The sequence below is a fragment of the Rousettus aegyptiacus genome, unplaced genomic scaffold (assembly GCF_014176215.1).
Source record: "Rousettus aegyptiacus isolate mRouAeg1 unplaced genomic scaffold, mRouAeg1.p scaffold_m13_p_5, whole genome shotgun sequence".
In the NCBI taxonomy this organism is placed as follows: Eukaryota; Metazoa; Chordata; class Mammalia; order Chiroptera; family Pteropodidae; genus Rousettus; species Rousettus aegyptiacus.
In genome coordinates, this window is record NW_023416308.1 from 76,938,930 (window position 1) to 76,958,847 (window position 19,918).

The following is a 19,918-nucleotide window of genomic DNA, read 5'->3' on the forward strand; positions in this document are numbered from 1 at the left end:
TGGGATAAGGAATAGCCAGTGGACAGCAAGGGTTCCCCTGCCCTCGTGGACTTCTTACTTTTTGCTTTGACCATTAGGCTTCGAGTGCACTTTAGGAGGTATCAGGGAATGACCTTCACACTTGTATCTCTATTTCTACCAGAGCATTTGCTGTTTCACTGGTGAACTGAAGTGGAAGCACTCTTGTATCTGGCCTGGGTTACCATTCTCACCAATATTTGCACCTGGGCAAACCCTCTGTGACCTGGCCCAGCTCACTGGCTCATATATCTTTTCTGATTCTGGATACAAACATCCAATTGCCCAATTGCCCTAATAGATTGCCTCCCTGTGTTATAGAGACTGGAAAACTAAAGGAACATTTCCCATCTTCCACTACAGCTAAGGTTTCATATAACCTGGGTTCCATATAAAAGATGTCCTTGATAAGAAATGGAGGCGGAAGTTTGTAATGGGCATGATGACTGCAGAAAGTGGATAAGATCACCTGGAAAGCAGCTGTGATGGAGGTGTCTGGGTGTTCTAGGGGTACCCCTGACGGAATTTCTAATAGCCAGACCCACACATAGGTGCCAAGCAGCAGACGGCAGGATGGTGATGTTTTCCTTAGAAAATTCTCCTGGTGTGGTTGAGTGTTTTTGGCCGGCTGCATTGTCCCAGACCTTCAGCTGTGTAGCACTTAGCCTGATTCTCTTTTCCTTCTACTTAAACTATGTGGATTGTGGCTTGTACAACTAAGAATCTCAACTGACAGTTCTCTTGAAACACTGATTCCATTGGTTGTAACTGCCCAACTTTTCTGATAAAATGTGAACTCCCTGATGGGAGAGACTAAGTCTGGCTTACTTCTATATCCTTACTACTTAGCACAGAGCCTAAGACAGAGAAGACACTCGGCAAAAATTTATTGACCGCTAAATTAAACGTTAGTCATTGCAGTATAAATCCAATCCGAGTGACTGAATTCTCTAGGGAGTCTAGGGCTGTCCTACACATCTTGAGGAGTATTTCAGTAGTGATCATGGACATGCAGGAGTTACCTTATTCAATTGAAGAAAATAGTATGCTCAGTAAAAAACCATGCCTGCATGACAAACAGTCAGGCCTCCCAGCGGAAAAAATCATGTTCACAGTGGAACCATGGTTGCATGACCAGCGCCAAACATCATTCGAAACCAACCGGCTTCCAGAACACTGACCAGCAGGCTCCAGGATGCAAAACAATATTCACTGCAAGTGAGGCATATACCAGTAGGACAGAGAAAAATAACTGGATCTATATTATATCATCATTGAATCAATTTTAAAATATCACCAGTGGGAAATTGTGTACTTCAAAAATACACATTCAAGTCCTTCCCCTGCAATCTGTGAATTGACCTTATTTGGAAATAGGATCTTTGTAGATGTGAGTAAGTTAAGATGAGGTTCTTATAAGAAGAAAGAAATTTGAACATAGAGACACATAGGAAGATCACGTGAAGACAGAGACAGAGATCGGAGTGATGCTGCCGCAAGCCAGGCAATGCTAAGGATTTCCAGCAACTACCAGAAGCTAGGAGGGAGTCTTGGAAAGATCCTCTTTCATGCCTTCAGGGAGAGCGTGGCCCTGCCAATACTGTGACTTCAGACCTCTGGCCTCCAGAACTATGAGGCAGTACATTTCTGTTGTTTAAACACCCCCCGTTTGTGGTACTTGTTAGAGAGGCCCAAGGAAACTACCACAGTGGGCAAGGCAGGAGAGCAGTCCCTCAGGTTACAGAGACAGATGGATTGCAGGGAGGAGGGGACATGGTTGACCGTCACTTTCCAGCTCTGTTGTCTGGTGTCTTGGGTCCAGTTGGCAGGATGGCCCAATCACTGAAGACCATCTGGGACATACACACAAAAGCCTGGTCCCCTTGCCGCAAAGTGGGGTGACTCCTCAGTGCAATCTAGGCCAAGGCTAGAGTTACCTTAGATCACATCCATCCCCGGCTCTTTCCCTTTTCCTCTCCTGCTTGCCTCACTCCCTTACAGGTTGTTTCGGACTATTATGCTCATCCCTGTCAACCGTGTGGTCACCTCCCACCAGTTACTCAGACTGTTCATTGCACACTTCCCCAGGCCCAACCTTTCGATGGTTGCTGGGGATGGTGGTAGAGGCATTAAGGCAGGGCCCCACCCCACGGGAGCTTGCAGTAGCCTGGGTAAAGTGTTAATTAATTGATTAACCAACTAGTTAGTTTATTAATTAAGCATACATTTATTGAAAACATACTATGTACTGTTTGTTCCTGACTGGGCTTGGAAAGGCTGCAGAGAGATAAAAAAAAAAAAAAAAACCCAGACACCAAGCTCATAGGCTGGTTGAGGGAGGGACACCAACCCAACAGACTCATGAGTGAATATAAAACTGCAATTATGCCTACTGGGCCATTAAGGAAAAATGGATGGTGTTACAGGAGCCTCTGACAGGGGGTCTGACCTGGTCACGCAGGTCAGAGGGTCTTACCAAAAGAAAAGCTGCCTGGGCTAAGACCTGAGGTGGGTAAGAATTAACTAGGTAGAGTGAAGGGAACAGCAAGCACAAAGATCTCATGGCATAAGGAAGGACAACAACGAAGGACTTCGTGAAGGTCAGGGGCCGGCTGGGATAGTATGAGAGAAAGAAGGGATTGTGTGTACGATGAGGCAAGGGAAATAGGTAGAGGCAAGGCTATGGTAAGGAGTTTGAGCTTTATGTCAAAAAGAATGAACATTAAAACTTTTCAGTAGGCAAGTGACTTGGTCAGAAACTGAGACAACTGCTCTACATGGAGAAGAGCCTGGAGGACGAGTTCAGTGCTGTGGGCAGATCTGTTAGGGACCTCTTGCAGCGGTTCAGTGAGAATGTGATCATAACATGGGCCAGGTCACAGAGGATGGAGAGAAATGCTCAGATTTGAGAGAGAGCCTCGGTGATGGGTTGGATGCGATGTGTGAGAGGGAGAGAAGGGTTGATGGTGACTCTTAGTTTTCTGGTTTATGCAGGTGGGTAGATGTTGGTGCCATTTGCCAGGAGAAGGATTTCTGGAAGAGGACCAGATCTGGGGGAGAAAGTCCTAAATTCAGACAGAAGTTCTTTGTAAATCATAATGGTTGCAGGAATGTCAGCTGTTACCATCTACTCATTCAAAAAATATTTAATAAATGTTTGTTCTATGCTGGGCCCTGTGGCTGGAGATTTAACAGACAAATAATACAATTCTGCAAAGCAGTGAGGTACAGAGATTAAGATGGGGATCTTAGTATCAGACAGAATTGGTTTTGAGACCTGGCTCTACATCTTATTAGCTGTATGACTTTAGGAAAATCACTTAATCTCTTTATGTCTAATGGGATTTACATCCCTGTCTCCTGGAGTTTTGTATGGATGTTATGACAGTGTGTGTAATACCTTAGCACAGTGCTTTGCACACAGTAAGTGCTTAATAAAAAGCTGCTAAATCGGTTCTCTAGGTAAGGCACTGTCATATGTCATTGTATTTAATCCTCACAACATCATGAGGAGAGAATTATCACTGTATCTCATTTTATAGATAAAGCAGCCCTGTTGGTTGCCTACCCAATAGCTTTTCCCCCTTCTTTTCACTGTAAGGAAGTAGGTTTTCTTTGGTTGTTCATCATTCCATATTCAAGAAAGTTGGCCCCTCTCTTGCCTCAGGGCGTAAATCCTGATTAGTCTAAACTAATCATGGTAATTCCATTTCCCTATCCAATGACTGATTTAGGCAGTCACTTGGTCCATTCCTACCCAGTTATGACATCCGAGTTGCCCAGGAACATCCTAGTTTTAGCACTTGTAGTGCTGAGTCCCAGAAAACTGGTCAGTCCTGGGCAGACTGGGATGGTTGGTCACTCTACTAGCCACTGAGCCCCGAGAGGAAGACTTCTGTGAAGATGTGGAGTGGCGATGGGGGTGCACCTGCAAAACATTTCCTTTCTAAGAAAATTGGTAAAAACATTTATGGGAGGACATGCCTTCTTTTGCCGGGTGACTGTGTTTCTATGTGTTGTGCTTGGAGCTGCTGCAGCCATTCTGTGGCCATGAGAGGAGATAGCACTGGAAAACACCTGGGCCCTTGAGGACACAGCACTCAGCTCAGGAGTTCTTGCTCTGAGAGTAATCAACCATGATCCCTACTTACAATTCTACAAGTAACTATATCTGTTACCTGCAGCCCAAAGCATCCTGATGAAAAATGGTACCCAGCTGCGAAGAGGCAGAGTTGAGTGTGAGCCCATCACCATCCTGGTATTCATATCTTAACACTAAACACTAGGACAGAGATAAGTCAAAGTTCTGGGAACAATTTCACTTGTCTCAAACAGTATTTCTCAAAGTGTGTTAGTTCCACGAGGTGCTCTCTGCTCAAGGATTCCATGGTCAAATAGGTTTGGGAGACATGACATGCTCTCCTCTCACTGAAACATATGTATTTGGGGAAGTCCCACAGTTAGGAAATCTGTTTATCTTGGGTTAACTCAGAATTTCTCAAAAGAATTTCAATGTGATGTCTATGGCCATGCCGCCCTGAATGTGCCCAATCTCATCTGATCTTGGGAGCTAAGCAAGGTCGGGCCTGGTTAGCACTTGGGTGGGAGACCACCTTGGAATACCAGGTACTGTAGGCACTTATAAAGAAGAAAAAGAATTTCAAAGTGGAATCTTTAGTTTCTTTTTGTTTTTGCGAAGCCCCACTGATATCTCCCAGATGTTCCACAGAACACAGTTTGGGAAATGGTGAGGTAACAGATGAAGAGGCTGAAGCATGAGACCTCAGCATTAGGCTCTGGATAGGAGACCGCACGCCTTTGTTTGCCAGTTGCCTGATGTGATTAGTACTAGTGTTCCTTTTCCCTCTTCGGAGAGTCCCAATTTGGAGTGATCAACTTTGTGGTGACTCAGCTCTGGACAAGGAGGAAGAAGGCTTCCGGGGGAGAGGAGAAAGTGAGGGGCCCTTTAGGATGAAGGAACAGTGATTGTCCCTGGAAATGGAGCCGGAGTGTGGCCGGAGTGTGTGGGCTGGGGCAATACTACCACACATCACAAGAATGAGGGCAGTATAAAATGACATTGCAGCACATGGTGTCTGTGTGACGCCGAAAGGAAGATGGGGGTGGTGGTACTGGGTGATTAGTCTGGGTGGGCAGAAAGGAATGCCAGAGGCTTGCGGGCTGCGGAGACATGGGGGTGGCCTGGGTGCGGAGGCCACCCACAGCACCTGCAGCACGTGTCCTCCGAGGCCACTACTTCCTATGTGCTCCAGGGATCAGGGCTGCCCTTTGAGTAGCTTGGGCAACAGGAACCCGGATGTGCAACCAATCTAGGAAGGCAGAGGCCTAAAAGAAGGGAAAGAAGCTGCCCTGTCCTGAGTTTGTTAACCTGCTTCCTCCAGCCCTGCATTTTCCTTTCGCTTGTCATCTGTCTCCCTCATTGGGACAGAAGCTCTTTGTGGTACCGCATGTGTTCTGCCCACAGTTGTGTCCAAAGCAGTTCCTCATCCACAGTAAAGGCTCAAAAATATGTGCTGAATAAATAAATCTGAAAGGGAAGAGAAACATTTTCCTAAACCACCTTGTATGGAGGACCAGAAGAGCATTTAATACTTAACGAGCCTCTACTGCATGCTGGCAGCTTGCCAGCATGTTACCTACTTATGCTCACTCACCTCTCTGCAGAGATCATGGATAGGCTAATCCAAATCCTATTCATTGATGTTCAAGCCTCTCATCCATCAGGACACTTTCCCCATTTGAGCCACTTCCCCTTTGCTGAGCCTCCTCTCCTCCAAGCTTTATAAAATCCAGCTCTTAGCTGCACTCTGTGCAGTGTGGTAATTTCGTCAGACTACCTCCCACTTGACTGCAAACACTTGAAGAACAGAAGCTACATCTCTGTTTCCAAGTCTCCCCCACAGCAGCAAGAGCTGAACTGAAAACAACAACACTCTTATGTAGTCATTAATTGGTAGTTTTATCTTTAACACTGGTCCTACCACGATCTTGACTCAGAGCACTGTTCTGGTAGTTAGTTCCTGCTGCTCTGTGTAGTTGGTCTCAGGAAAGCTTTCTGCCCTGAGACAGAACACCTGACAAGTGGTGTCTTAAACAGTTAGGTCACTTAATTATCTCACATAAGGAGAAGCATGGAGGCAGACAGCCCAAGGCTTGGGCAGTGCTTCTAAGATGCTGTCAGCGGCTCAGGCCCCTGGTGGCTTTCTGTTCTGCCACTATTGGTATGCTGGCTTGTTTCCTCATAATACAAGATACCTGATGGAGTTTCAGGTTTCACATCTGTATTCTAGGTAAGATGATGGAAGGAAGGGGTGAGGCCAGCCCAAATGTCCTTTGGATCAGAAAAGCAAAGCATTCCCAGAAGCCTCTAGCAGACTTCTACATCGCCTTAGTGGCCACACTAAATATAATGAAGCCTAAAAAACACAACTATTTAGGTTTTCCAGCCTTTATAGATAAGAGAACCAAAGAAAAGTGGTTTGAGAATGAGCGTTGCATTCACCCATCAACAGTGGTAACTATCTATCTAAGAAAGAGAGAAAACAATAATCAGTTTTGTCATTCACTCAGGCTGGCCATTCTGAAATCTCCCCATCCCAAGCAGGACCCTGCTTAGATTTATTTATTCCCAGAGAGACACTCTACGTTCTTGATTTATGCATAAATACAAATACCTATAGACATAAAAGGCACAGTCCAAGCCCTTCAGGGCGACACACACAGGTAGGGAGGATTTAAAGGGCTGGCAGAGATAAAACAATCATCTCAGTGAATGTGTGCTATGGACCATGCACAGAAAGATAGGGAGGAAGAGAAGGTAGCTTCTGGTTGGGGGTGGTCAAGGAAAGCGTCCCAGAAGTAATGACATATGAGGTTGAAATGGCAGTTAAATACATAAAGAAGGGATTGGGAAGGGCATGGCAGATAGAAGAGAATGCACAAGCAGTGGTAGGGAGAGAGCATAGCACCTTTGGAGAACATCAGAAAGTTCCATTTTGTTGGAATATAGAGCACCTGAAGGAGAGGCGAGGCTGGCAGAGCCAGATCATTAAAAGCATGATGTGTGCTGCTAAGGGCTCAGGTCTCCAGCTTGCATGCCTGTGTAGATGGCGGTGCCATTTTCTGAGATAGGAGTCTTTGAACTTACTATGGTAATGTTGGCTTTGGGGATCTCAATCTGTTCTTATTCTGCATGATTTTCCTGGACAGTCTTGTCTACTCTCTTGACTTCAGTTATCATCTTATGACTCCTAAATCTACATGCTCCATTCAGATCTCTCTTCCATGTTCCCAACCTGCATCGACAGTGCAGCTTTTGCTACATGACAACAATGCCCAAAATCTAGTAGTTTAAAACTAGAACCATTATTTAGTTCATGAACCTGTAGGTTGGCAATTTGTTTGGACTCAGAAATTAATGTCTCCCTTAAAGACTTAAAGGATTCAGGGGTGGCGGCTCCCATTATATCCCTCATTTAATCCACAGATCTTAGTGTCTGCAGAAACCACCGGATCCAAGTGGTAGCCTCAAATGCAGCTCTGATGCTGGAGGTAGTATCTTTACTGGGATAGATCAGAACAGCCTCTGGCACTTGTCTTTAATTCTGTCACTGTGTTCTTTTCAATCCTCATTAGTAAGGAGAACCAAACGCAGTTCACGTGTGTACGGAAAGAGGCGCAGCACTCTTTCGCGGTTGTGCTCCAAGGCTGGGAGGACTCCCCTGCTCTTTGTCACCATATAGTCTGCAAAATCCTTGGTCACCTTCATTTGCTGCAGAACATCACTCTGCTTCACTACATCAATGACGTCATGCTAATGGGACCTGGTAAACAGGACTGTGGTGTTACTCTGAATGTGCCAGAGGATGGAAGATAAACTCTATAAAGATTCCAGAGCCTGCTATACAGATGAATATTTTAGGGGTTCTAGGTCTAGGGCATGCTGGGACTTCTCTTCTGAGGTAAAGAATAGGTTATCGTACTTTATACTCCTTGTCGCTAAGCAGCACATACATGTTTGGTGGGTCCTTTGGATTTTAGAGGTGGAATATGCCACTTCTAGAATACTATCCCAATCCATTTGTCAGATAGTCAAAAGTCGACAATTCAGGTGAGGCTCAGAGGAAGAGAAGACTTTGCATTAGGACTGGGTTGCAGTATAAGCTGCTCTGCCTCTTGGCTATAGAGTTAGAGGCATCCCATGAAGGTGGGGATGCTGGGCAGAGTCTCTAGCAAGCCCCAATAGGAGGTCAATGGCACAGACCCTCTAGCTAGGCCATGCCTTCTGCATCAGGGTACTCTGTATCTGAAAAGCAGCTCCTGATGGACTAGTGGGCCCTAGTAGAGACTGACCAGCATGGATTCCAAGTGGTGAGACAGGAGATGCCTGTCATGAGTTGTGTGTAATTAGATCCATCAAATCATAATAAGGCCAGGCAGGCACACTGGCAATGCCTTTCCACTATGCGATGGAAATGGTACATTCAGGCTTCAGGAGGTCTAGAAGACATAAATTAGTTACACAAGCTGATGGCTCAGAGCCCTGAGTCATGTTATCTGTTGCACTGATGCTTCTGCAGCTCACACTTATGGCTTCATAGGGGCTTCTCTATGGCCAGATGATGGAGGGGGAAAACATCCAGGCCTGGTTAATGGGGGGAGAGGATCACCTACAGGTTGGTGTGAGCTGAAAATGGACTTACCGCATGGCAGCCCCAGGCAGGGTGGCCCTAAAAGGCAGTATAGAAGGAAAATCCTCTTAGTGGGCAGAGCTTTAAGGAGTACTTTTGATTGTCAGCATTTTATGGAGGGAGAAGTGGCCTAAGGTAGAGATACACATTTCTGAGCTGCAGTGAATCAATGGCTGATTGGTTAGGGCCTTGAAAGAAGCACCATTAGAAGACAAGGGAAGAGGCAAGTGGATGGACCTGCAAGGGGCAGGTGCCAAGTGTGAAGATGTTTGTGTCTGACATCAATGTTTACACAAAAACATCCACCTCAGAGGAAGCACTCAACAGCCAGGTAGACAGGAAGGATACTCTGGTGGATGCCAGCTAGCTTTTGTCCTTAGCCATTCCAGTGTTGGGCCCTAGACTCATGAATGAAGTAGTTACAGTGGCAGGAGTGGAGACTGTGCACTGGCCCAGCAGCATGGGCTCCTACTCACCAAGGCTGATCTAACTACTTTCTGTGCTGATTACATAACTTGCCACCCACAGAGGCCCCAGTGTGGCTCCATCCCTCAAGAAGATCAAACAAGTTGATTACGTCAGATCCCTTCCAACCTGGAGGGGGAAGTCATTCTTTCACAGGATCCATTGGTCCTATAGACCATGTCACCTGGAAGTACCTGACCTAAAGAGTACTTAGCCCGGGAATGACACTTGTAGGGTCGAGTGCTGCCCTTGAGTGTGTGCAATTTGTGTTGAACCAATGGCTGTTTTGCAGTGCTCTGTCTCCATCAGTGGGAATGCAGAGGTTCAGGAACCAAAGGGTAAAAGGAGGTGAGGGCTGTCTTACCATCATTTCCAGTGACTTACTTGTACAAGTCTTGCTTTGTGTTCCTACAACTTTAGTCTCTGCTGGAAAGAAGTCCTGGTTCTTAGGGAGAGGTGAGCTGTTCCACCAAGGGACACAGCAGAGCTCCACTTAACCTGAAGCTACAGCCATTACCTGGTCACTTTTGGATTTCCATTTTAATGGTTCTGAAAGCAAACTGGATTATGATAGTGGCAGGGTGTGATCAGCCCTGATTTTCATAAAGACGCAGGGTTGCTAACACTTAGTGGGGCAGAAAGGAAAATGTCTGGAGCTCAGGGGATCCCCTACGCTGAATCTTGGTGCTTCTGTGCTCAGTAATAACACTGCAGGGGCAACTGAGGCATCCATGGCCTACAAAGACAAGGCCACCAAGGGCTCCAACCCATCAGAGACAAAGGTCTGGGTCAATCCTTGGCAAGTAGTTGGAACAACTGAAATGCTGGCTAAAGGCAAGAGAAATTTAGACGGGGCAGCAGCAGAAGGAAATGACAAGTATCAGTTAGAAGTGCAAATTCAAACTACACCGAGAGACCATTTCTCACCCATCAGATGAGTATACATCCTACAAACAATGAATTTTCTTGGTGAAGCTATGAGAAAAAGACACACTCACACATTACTTGGGGGAGTGCAAAAACGGTACCGCCCCTGTGGAGGGGATATGGCAATGTCTAGCAAAATGACATAGGTGTTTACCCATTTCTAGGAACCTATTTCAAGTATACACGGGCAACAACCTGAATTGACACTGGCACATGACTGCTCACTGCAGTACTGTCTGTGTTAGCAAAAGACCCAGAGGGACATTGTCAAGAGAGTTATACTTCTTTGTGGTAGCTCTTGGGAAGGGGTTGATATCCGGAAAAAATGCTGGATGATTTATTTGTTTCTGACTAATGTGTACTGAATGCCTGCTATGTGCTTGGTAGTTTATATATGTCATTCCGTTTAAACCCTTCAACCCCCCTGCACACTTTCTGGAAACAAATTTGTATCTGCAATCTTTAACACAGAAATTCTAAGAATATATCACGAAAACATAACCAAAAATGGCAACCATTCTTTATGCACAAAGATGCTTACTGCAGTATTATTTTTCAGAGTTATTTTTTTTATATTTTATCAGTTATGTAAGCACATGGTTTAAAAAAAAAAAAAAAAGCCAAGCCATATGGAAGAGCTTATAGTGGTATCAACAGTCCCCAGCTCCTTTCTGTCCCAGTCTGGTCTCCACAGGCAATTCCTTTAAGTCATTTCTGATTTTATGTCTTCTAGAAGTTTCTTCTATATCTTTAAGTAATGTGTTTATGTGACTCTGCAGTTATCAGGTTGAGATATTGTGTATTGGCTTCCTACAATAGATTAGACTAGTACCTCTTCAAGAGTACACTACTCTTTATTTCTCTTTGGAGCCCTGGGACCTGGCTTTGGTACTGGCAGGAAGGGAGTGTTAAATAAATATTTGTTAAATAAAGGAATAACCTGGGTGGTCCAGGGAGGAGAGGGCATTGAAAGCAGAGAGAAAATCATCATAGGCAAAAGGTCAGAGCCCCCTTCTTCCTGATTAACAGGACCCTGATCTGGTTCAGGGTGGCTATGTCCACAGCTAAAATCGTTCACTTCCCATACTCCCTTGCAGCAAGTAGAGACCATGTGATCTGCCCCAGCTAGCGATTAAGTAAAAGTTGTTTAATAGAGCTTCCTGGAAGGTTTACAAAGGAAAACTAAGGCAGTTGGCATACCATTGGGTCCTTTTCACCCTTTCTCATTCTTCCTTCCTGGAATAAGTGATTTCTGGGGGGCTTAACAGCCATCTTGCAACCATATCCTAAAGATGGAGGACCAAAGCATTAGAAGGAGATTATTTTGAAGACATCATTCAATTCTATACCATCCTGGACTGCCTATATCTAGACTGTATGTTATCTGAAACAAATAGAGCTTTTATTTGTTGAAGATCATGTAATTAGTTTTTCTCTTACTTGTTCCTTCATGCATTCTTAACAGAGGGAGACACAAAAAGCATGGCCAAAGGTTGATGATTGTTGATGGTTTAAGAGGATTCTGAATATTTTCTGTAATAAAAAGTTTAAAAGAACTATGGAAGTAAAAAATACATATAAATCATCCTTGCAAATATGATTTCCAAAAAGTTTCACAAGACATCTGAGCTTTAAAATTTGTTGCTATGTCTTGTGACAGTACACCTTAACTTCTAAGAAGTCTGTGATTTTGATTGATTGTCTTAATGTTTTATGCTGGCAATGACATTTAAATGGACAACTCGATTTTTGAAGGAGACCTAAATCCCTGTAAACTTTCTCTTTTTTGCTAGGAGGGGGTCATTGGCATGGCATCTTCCTCAATTTACATGAGAGAATAAAAGCACTCTGCAGCATTTCTCGCTTAAACAGAGTTTCAGAGTTTCACCCCATTTAAATTAATAAACTAAAGGGGAGCTAAGAGCAGACGTTGGTGACTCAAATATGAGCCAACCAAATGGAGGCAAATTAACCTTCATATATTGGACACTTCTTGTGCCCGGCCTCACATCATCAGTTGGGCTTTGACTTTAGTCATTGCTGCAGCAACCAGATCTACGTAGGCGGAACGAACAGCGCTGGGCCTCAGCTGCATTGTGTTACTCTCACTTCCTGCTTAGGGCTTCTCCGAAGCCACAGTGGGAAATGCCTATGGGAACTCACGGGCACTCATGCATGTGAGCCCTGAATGTGGACAGAATTAACATCCCAAGGGGCAACCCTTGACTAATAGGATATGAGAACTGGTGGATAAATGCTCTCCAATTCTGAGACGCACTTGAGAAGGTGCTCTGGGAGCAAACCAACTAACTCATCAACTCAGCCTCGCGCTGGCTTTCTCTCCTTCCCTGGGGCTACTTCCTTAGTTCTTATAGTGAGCAACTCATTCCAGTTTACTTTGGACTTCTCTGATTTTAGCACTGAAAGTCTCACATCTTGGGGAGCCCCAGTCCCCAGCAGACAGGGATGGCTGGTTACCCTACCTGTTTCTCACTCCTGCGCCCTGGGGTCATCTCACAAATAAATCCCCTTCAAGCAAGTCTGTCTTAAGCTCTGTTTTCAGAGGGAACCCAGGCAATGATAATCCATTTGGGTCTCATTGGGGTACATGCCTGTTTCTGAGATGTTTCTAATCAGTTCTATATAAGGACGTCAAGTTGCAACCGGCTAAGAGCATCTATAGAGCACCAGGAAGTGAAAAATTGTAGTGGCTGTTTCTGTTGTGGATTGTTGTCTTATGGCTTTTGCCAGATGTTCATGGCTATGAATGTAGATAATACAGGTAGGGTCTTATCTGTGAGCCTGACAGCAATCAGAGCAGACAAAAGAGCTCTTGTGTTTCTGTCTCCTGAAATGAATGTTTCCAGTTTCTGGATTAGAATTTTATCTGATTCAAGCCAAAGTGTTTTCTTTCTTTTTGAATTAAGGTGCAGCTAAGTGAATTTTCCCTGGAGGCTCCAAAAGGCAAAACTCTGGACCAGAGTAGGTTGACCCCCGCCCCGCCCCCGCCCCCCGCCCCGCAACAGAGAACTACCGCCCTCTAGAGGATAACTATGTGCATAATGGTTCAGGGACGCTCAGGCCTGGGATGTGCTTTCTAAATGTCTGCACAATTTTTTCTCCTTAGGGAAAAAATGCTCCTGCTTAGTCTTGAGATTGTCCGATAATTAAATTATTGTTCCTTCTGTTGCTTGAGAGATTTGCTCCTCATGTGAAAGCCCAGCTGCATTGTGTTTGAATTGGTATGAACTAAGGGATTGGAAGTGGAGAATCCAAGGAATTGAAGCTCCAATTGATTTTTCAGCTTCCTTGTTTCTGAAGGATTGGTCTGGGCATACTATGAATGGCACAGAAATGAGTTTGACATCAAAGATACTTTTGAATTATTTAGGCTTCCTGTGTGAGTTTGTATAAAATGCTTCTATAATGTCTGTCAACCTCAGTGGACTTCTATTTGTACTGGTTTCAAGAAACCACTGAATGCTTATACAAATCTAAGATAAAGGGATTCAATATTTCCAGGAGGAAAAAATTAAGAAATTAAGTCACATCTACAATACTTTAAATGTACTAGCCTTTTAAGAAAAGCCCTCCAGGCTGAGAGGAAAATAAAACCTTCCAAATCACAGGACACTATGTTTACGAGACTTGAGTTGTAAATTGCACTCTGTAATACATTGAAATAGAGTTTTAAAAATTAGTCTTCAAAAAGATGAGTCTTTTAACGGCTTTTTACTTAGGGAAAAACAGCTTCCAAGTGAAAAAAATGAAATAACTCAATTGAGTATTAAACCTTTTTGGTAAAAGGTAAATTTTACCTTCTTATAAGAACAAAACGATGTGTAAATAACCATGGGGGGGGGAAATGGGTTGTTATTACAAATTTAAACTCTATTCTTGCTTTCAAATCTAAGCTTTTAATTCAAAATGTTTTTTGGATAGGAAACAGGAAAATCTAACTTAGGTATAACGGCTTCAAGGTTCCTGCCGAGTTAAAAATTAAACATGCAGATCAGGTCCAATGATATGCAAATTAACACCAGGCCAAAAATCGTTAATTAGTCACGAAGATTTTAAGAAACCCTTTGGTACTAAGGTTTAGAGAATTCCATTACTCCGTAAAACAAATATAAGGAAGCCCTTGATCCTCTCTGCCAAGTGGCCTGTGAGGAGACATGACCCAGGTGCTTCCTTCCAAGGGTCTATGAGTTATGGGACTTCCTTCTGCCACTCTCACACATGACACCACCATCTAGCTTATATTTCACCAGAGACAGAGATTCAGCATAGTCTTCATTTGAATTCTCCTGCTAGTAACCCCCAAGCTCTCTCATTTCTCCTCTAGAGTTCCCTTTTTTTCTAAAGCAATTTGTCCCTTGTTTACATGAAAACTATTACCAGTAAATGATAATGTGTACGCAAATCACTGACATTGCTCTTCAGCTGAGTTTTAGTCTCGTCAAGGGTGCTTTCCCCTATTTTAGTTGATGACTCACCTTGGGAAACCAAGTCAAGGGGAACAAGCTTGTTGGCCTACCTGAGAGTTCCAGATCCACCTTGAAAAGACTGATGCTCTGCGAGTTCCCAAGGTGAAAGTGTACACCACGCCCCCTGGTGGCTGAGCTGATGGTGACAGGCTAATGAGCAAACTCAGTTACTGGTACTTCCTGGAGGAGCTCCTAAGTGAATGATGGCTACAGCCCTCACTCTCCTCAATTAAATGACCACCCTAGCATTTTCTAACCTGTACATAAAGCTGCTCTGTGGGTGGGAACGCTTCTATCCTCTCCTGCACACAAACACTTCAGCCAGTGTATCTCCCGAATGTTTTTCATTTTATCATTTTCTAATGAAATATTTGGAACAATTGGTTGTTTGAATTCTAAGAGAAAAATGTCAGTTTCCACTGAGTCGGTATGTAGTATTTTAATTAGCTCAGCCTCTCCTGCAGGGTGTGTCTTCCAAGGAAAGAAGAACTTTTGCTGCCCAACTCAGTGGTGTGGACCAACTACTGATTCTGTTCCAACAACTCACACCCTCACCCTTGTGGAGTGTCCTCTGAATGTTGGTTTTGTTTGAGCAAGAAGCTTGCTAGAATTCTGAATCGTGGACTCTTGATCTGTGTGGGTCTCTGAGAATCCTCATATTCAGGGGGAAGAACGTGTTCCGAGTATGAATGTGCATTTTCTATGATCCCTTGCAGTTGTGTAATTAATCCTAACAAGTGTAATAGAAGCCCTCACCACCAGAGTGGGGCTGCACGGAGCAGATGAGGCTTTGAAATCAGCCGCTGTTTGTGACTTGAGGGCGGAAGAGAAAAGAAGATGTTACAGCCATCTAATCTTGCCTGTGTTCATCCTTTTTCAGATGGAGTCATGCTTTACCTACTCCTCAGGTATTTTGCAACAGTGTACCTTTATCAACTAAGAGTTTTACAGGCAAAGCTCTCAAATAAACAGACATAAAATGGAAAAATAAATAAATACAAGAATATTAAATGCTAATGCCTGTGCCCTTAATATTCACAGTCAAAGCAAACCCTTTGATCAAATAAATTATGTTGTGAATTTTAGTTAAAAGATGACTATAAGTCTTGTCCTTTTACCACTGTGGGAAATAAAATTATGTGGTATTTCAGTTCCTGTAAGACTTCAAATTTAATTTTTTAATCTCCCCCCAAAAGCTAAATTAAGTGGAAATTTCATATTTTCTGATTATTGTTACTTACACTATTATTTGAGTATTTAATTCTTTTAATGAATGAATATTTTATAAACTCCAGAAAACTCCTGGCCATGTTACAGAGCAGCAGGCTGATCCTCCACTTTGCCCCTAACCTGCAGTTAATTAGATTTCCATATGGAAAACAATGAAATTTGACTCCTCTCTTAACTATACTCCAAAATCAATTTCAGATGGGTTGGTGACCCATATGTGGCAAAACAAGACTTCCAGAACATAGTGTTGGAGAAATTTTTGACCTCGAAGCAGAGAAAATTTTCTTAAACTGGGCACAGTAAACATCAATCATAAAAGAAATGACTAAATAAATTGGACTATATTAAAATGAATAATTTCTATTTTAAAAAATACCATTAAGGGAGTAGAAAAGTAAGCCAGAGCATAGATAATGATAATTGCAACACATATAGCCAGTAAAGGGTTTGTTTAAAGACTATGTACTGAACTCCTGCATACCGATAAGAGAAACACAGAGAACCCAATAGAAAATTGGGCAAGAGATATGATGGCAAGTCACAAAGGATGGTATTCAAATGACCCACAGGCACATGAGAAAATGATCAATCTCAATGAACATCAGGGAAATGCAAATAAAGACACAACGAGATACCCACCAGAATGGCCAAATTAAAAAGATCAGCATAGTAAAAAAAAAAAATAGTAAATATAATAAAAAGTAAAAAAATATATACATATAAGATCAGCATGGCAAGTACCGATGACAAAATGGAGCAATAGAAACTTGACTTCTGGTGGTCCTGGTGGTAATGCTAACTAACAGAAGAACCATTTTGGAAAATAGTTTGGCAGTGTCTACTAAAGCTGACCACCACTTCGTGGAACATATAAATATTATATATCCCAGCAATGCCACTCTTAGGTATATATATGACAGAAATGATGTGTACGACAATATGTATACATGTATACAACATGTACAATACAATAATGTCCATAGCAGCATTATTCCTAATAGCTAAAATTTGGAAAGAACAAAATATTATCAATGATACAATGGGCAAATAAATTGTCACATATCCATACAATGGAATATATTATTACAATGAAAATGAATAAAATACAGCTCTATGTAACAATGTGAATGAGTCTCATAAATGTAATTTTGAGTAGATGAAGTCAGACACATTTATACAAAGTCCTAAAACAGACAAAATGAACTTTGGGGTTGGTGTACACATGGAGGAGCTGGGAGAGTGACGGACTCAGGGCATTTTAGAAGGTAAAGAAATATGAAACATGGGACGAGAGACGGGAATGTGTGGAGCCTTATGCAGATGACCTGAAAGACCTGGGCTTCATAAACAGGGGCCACGGGAAAAATGAGAATGGTTCTTATGATCCCTAGGTAGAAAGTTGTGGTGAGGCTGTGTGTTAGGGTAAGGGAGACATGGGAGACCTATCAAAACAAACTATCCTGGGACTCCCTGTTGACCCTCGTTCATGGAGCCCTGTAAACCAGGCTTTGTAAGCTGTACCCTAGGTCACCTTTACAATAAGACTTTTCTGAATATAATGCCACCTTGTTGTTAGGCAAATAAGAAGCTCTGATTGCATTTTATGATGCTGGGTGGCAGTGGTAGCAGTGAATGTATAAAGTATCTCTGAATTCTCTCGCTTGGCCTCTATAGGCTGGCATTGGTGAATCTACCACAGCCAACAAGGTTCAGTCATGAACTGGACCAAACTTCCACAAGTGTCTTTGCTCAAGAATATCACAATCTTATTTCATAGAACAGCCTTCAACTGCTCCCCACACCAAACCTTGGTTATTCTTCCCCTTTGCCAACTTGATTTCCTTCTGTTTCTCCTTCTTCCTTTAAGTATCTAGCATATAATCTCTGAAAACTGGCTTTGCAATCAGCCGAAACATTCTCTCAGAATATATATGTCTTAGAATATTCGCAAAACCCTCCTGATGTTGGACAACTGTAATGGAAGCTATTGGACAAGCTGAAGACTCTGGAAATAGCCAGAATGGTCAAGATGCTTGATGCCCAGGAGAATGGGAGAAGCCTAACCTAGTCTTAAGAGATCAGGCTCTGCCATTTTTGTTTGTGTTTAATTCATCATTTATTGAATGGGTTGAGGAGAAAGCAATCTTTCATTCATGAGAGAGGCTCTGAACTTTGCTCATTGTCACCTAAGATGGGTGTCATAGGAGGCCCAAACCTCAGTGTGGAGCTGACCTCTTCTACAAATTAATGTGTGAAGGGGTAGACGTGCAATGACTTAAACAAAAAAGGAGTTTGCAAAAGTGTTGTGGTCATGGAAAGGGAAAAGCAGAGAAGGGGAAAGAGACTTCTGATGAAACCCACAAAAATGAGGTCTGGTAAATGCAAGGTGAAAATGGAAGGGTCATGGATATTTGGAAGCAGAAGGAAGAAAAGGAAAGAGGCGTCACATACTTCTTGAGCTTGTGCATTCTTGAATTGAACAAAAAATTGTACAAAACGTTGCACTGCTATGAATATAAAAGTTTACATTATAGCATTGCTTATAATATGTTCCATATACTGGAGTCTTGATGCATCAAAACTCTCTTCCCTGGATATTAAATAAACAATGTCCACTGAAACGGAAAATATAAGAACATGAGATATGGAGTCTCATGCAGATTCAAAGCTAGGATAAGGTGTTGCTTAAATAGCAACGGTTCGATAAGGTCTAGTGGCCAGTCTTACAGGTGAAGTAAGTGTTTCAATCTGCATTAAAATGAGTACTTTAAAACGTTCGTTTTTCTCACTAGTGAATTGCCTGCTTCATATATTTTTTCCATTGTTTGTCTTTTTAGTGGTTCGTATATATTCTTTACATGTTATAAATCTTGCAAAGATCCTTTCCCATTCTGCTTCTACATCTTAAGTTTGTAGTCTTTTGTCATTTAGAAATTCAAGTGTCTGATCTCGACTTCCTATACTTGCTGAGTAAAAGGAAAACTTTGATTTGCACAAACACTTCCCCAGCAGATATCAAAACAGAATGCTTTATTTCATCACAAGTGGTTCTTTTCTGCGGAAATTGATCAGCAATCACGAACTTTTAATGATCCCTGTATGCCGGCCAGATTCTAACTGACAAAGAACAATAGCATTTATTGTAGCCAATTGTGTGCAGACTTATGGACTCTATCCTACCAGTAGTGCTAGTTTTCACTGCTTAATTAGCATAACCCCTCCTAACAATTAACTCCCTGGTACATTCCCTTCCTTTGTTTGTTACTTCTGTTTTATTCTTTGTCAGTCAATTACATAACCTCAGTGCCTCCATTGTAAAATTGGAAAATAATAGAACTTATCTCATAGGGTTATTATGAGGGCGAAATGACTAAGCATGTAAAGTGCTTAGAACAATGAGTGCCTGATACACAGTAAGCACCCAATACATTTGAATTATATTGTGATTACTATGTCAGAATCTTTTTCTTTACAGTTTTTGCTTTTGTCCTTATTTCAGAAATACTCCCCCAATCAATAGGGAGCTATTATTAAAGTGAATTGACAGGACTTGTTAAGTGCTTGGATTTCTGGTGAAGTGGTATAGGGAGAAGGATTTATCTAACACAGCTCTTATATTTCTGGTTCAGGCAATCAGAGTTGCAAGGATATTTGTAAAACATATAAAACGTGAACCTTCTCAATTGTGAAAATGCCAGCCTCACACCTAATGCCTTGGGAGAATTTCTTGGGCAACGAATACAGTCTGTAAAAATATCTAGTCACAGAAAAGCAAAGTGTGATTATAAATGGTTTATTTCTTTAGATTAAAATATTCAACACAATTAAATTGCATTTTAAAGACTGTTACTGCTGACAATGCTTAAAAACAGTGCTTTTTAATCATAGCGAAGTGTCAAGAGACTAGGAGACTTATCTCAAGTAATAAATTGGAAGACAGACAGCACACTTTTGCAGTCAGACCCAGTGGATTCCTTAGATGTCTTGGGAGACATGAGCATTAATGTAGGCTAAAAAACAATCCTGTGTCCCACCCTTCCCAATGCCTCCATGCAGAATCAGGCACTAGGCTGGGGAGGG

General features: G+C 42.6%; 1 pseudogene; it reads left to right on the plus strand.

Moving 5' to 3' along the window:
* The first annotated feature begins 4,537 nt into the window (after positions 1 to 4,537).
* LOC118603362 lies at positions 4,538 to 4,656 on the plus strand (annotated as a pseudogene).
* The last annotated feature ends 15,262 nt before the right edge of the window (positions 4,657 to 19,918 follow it).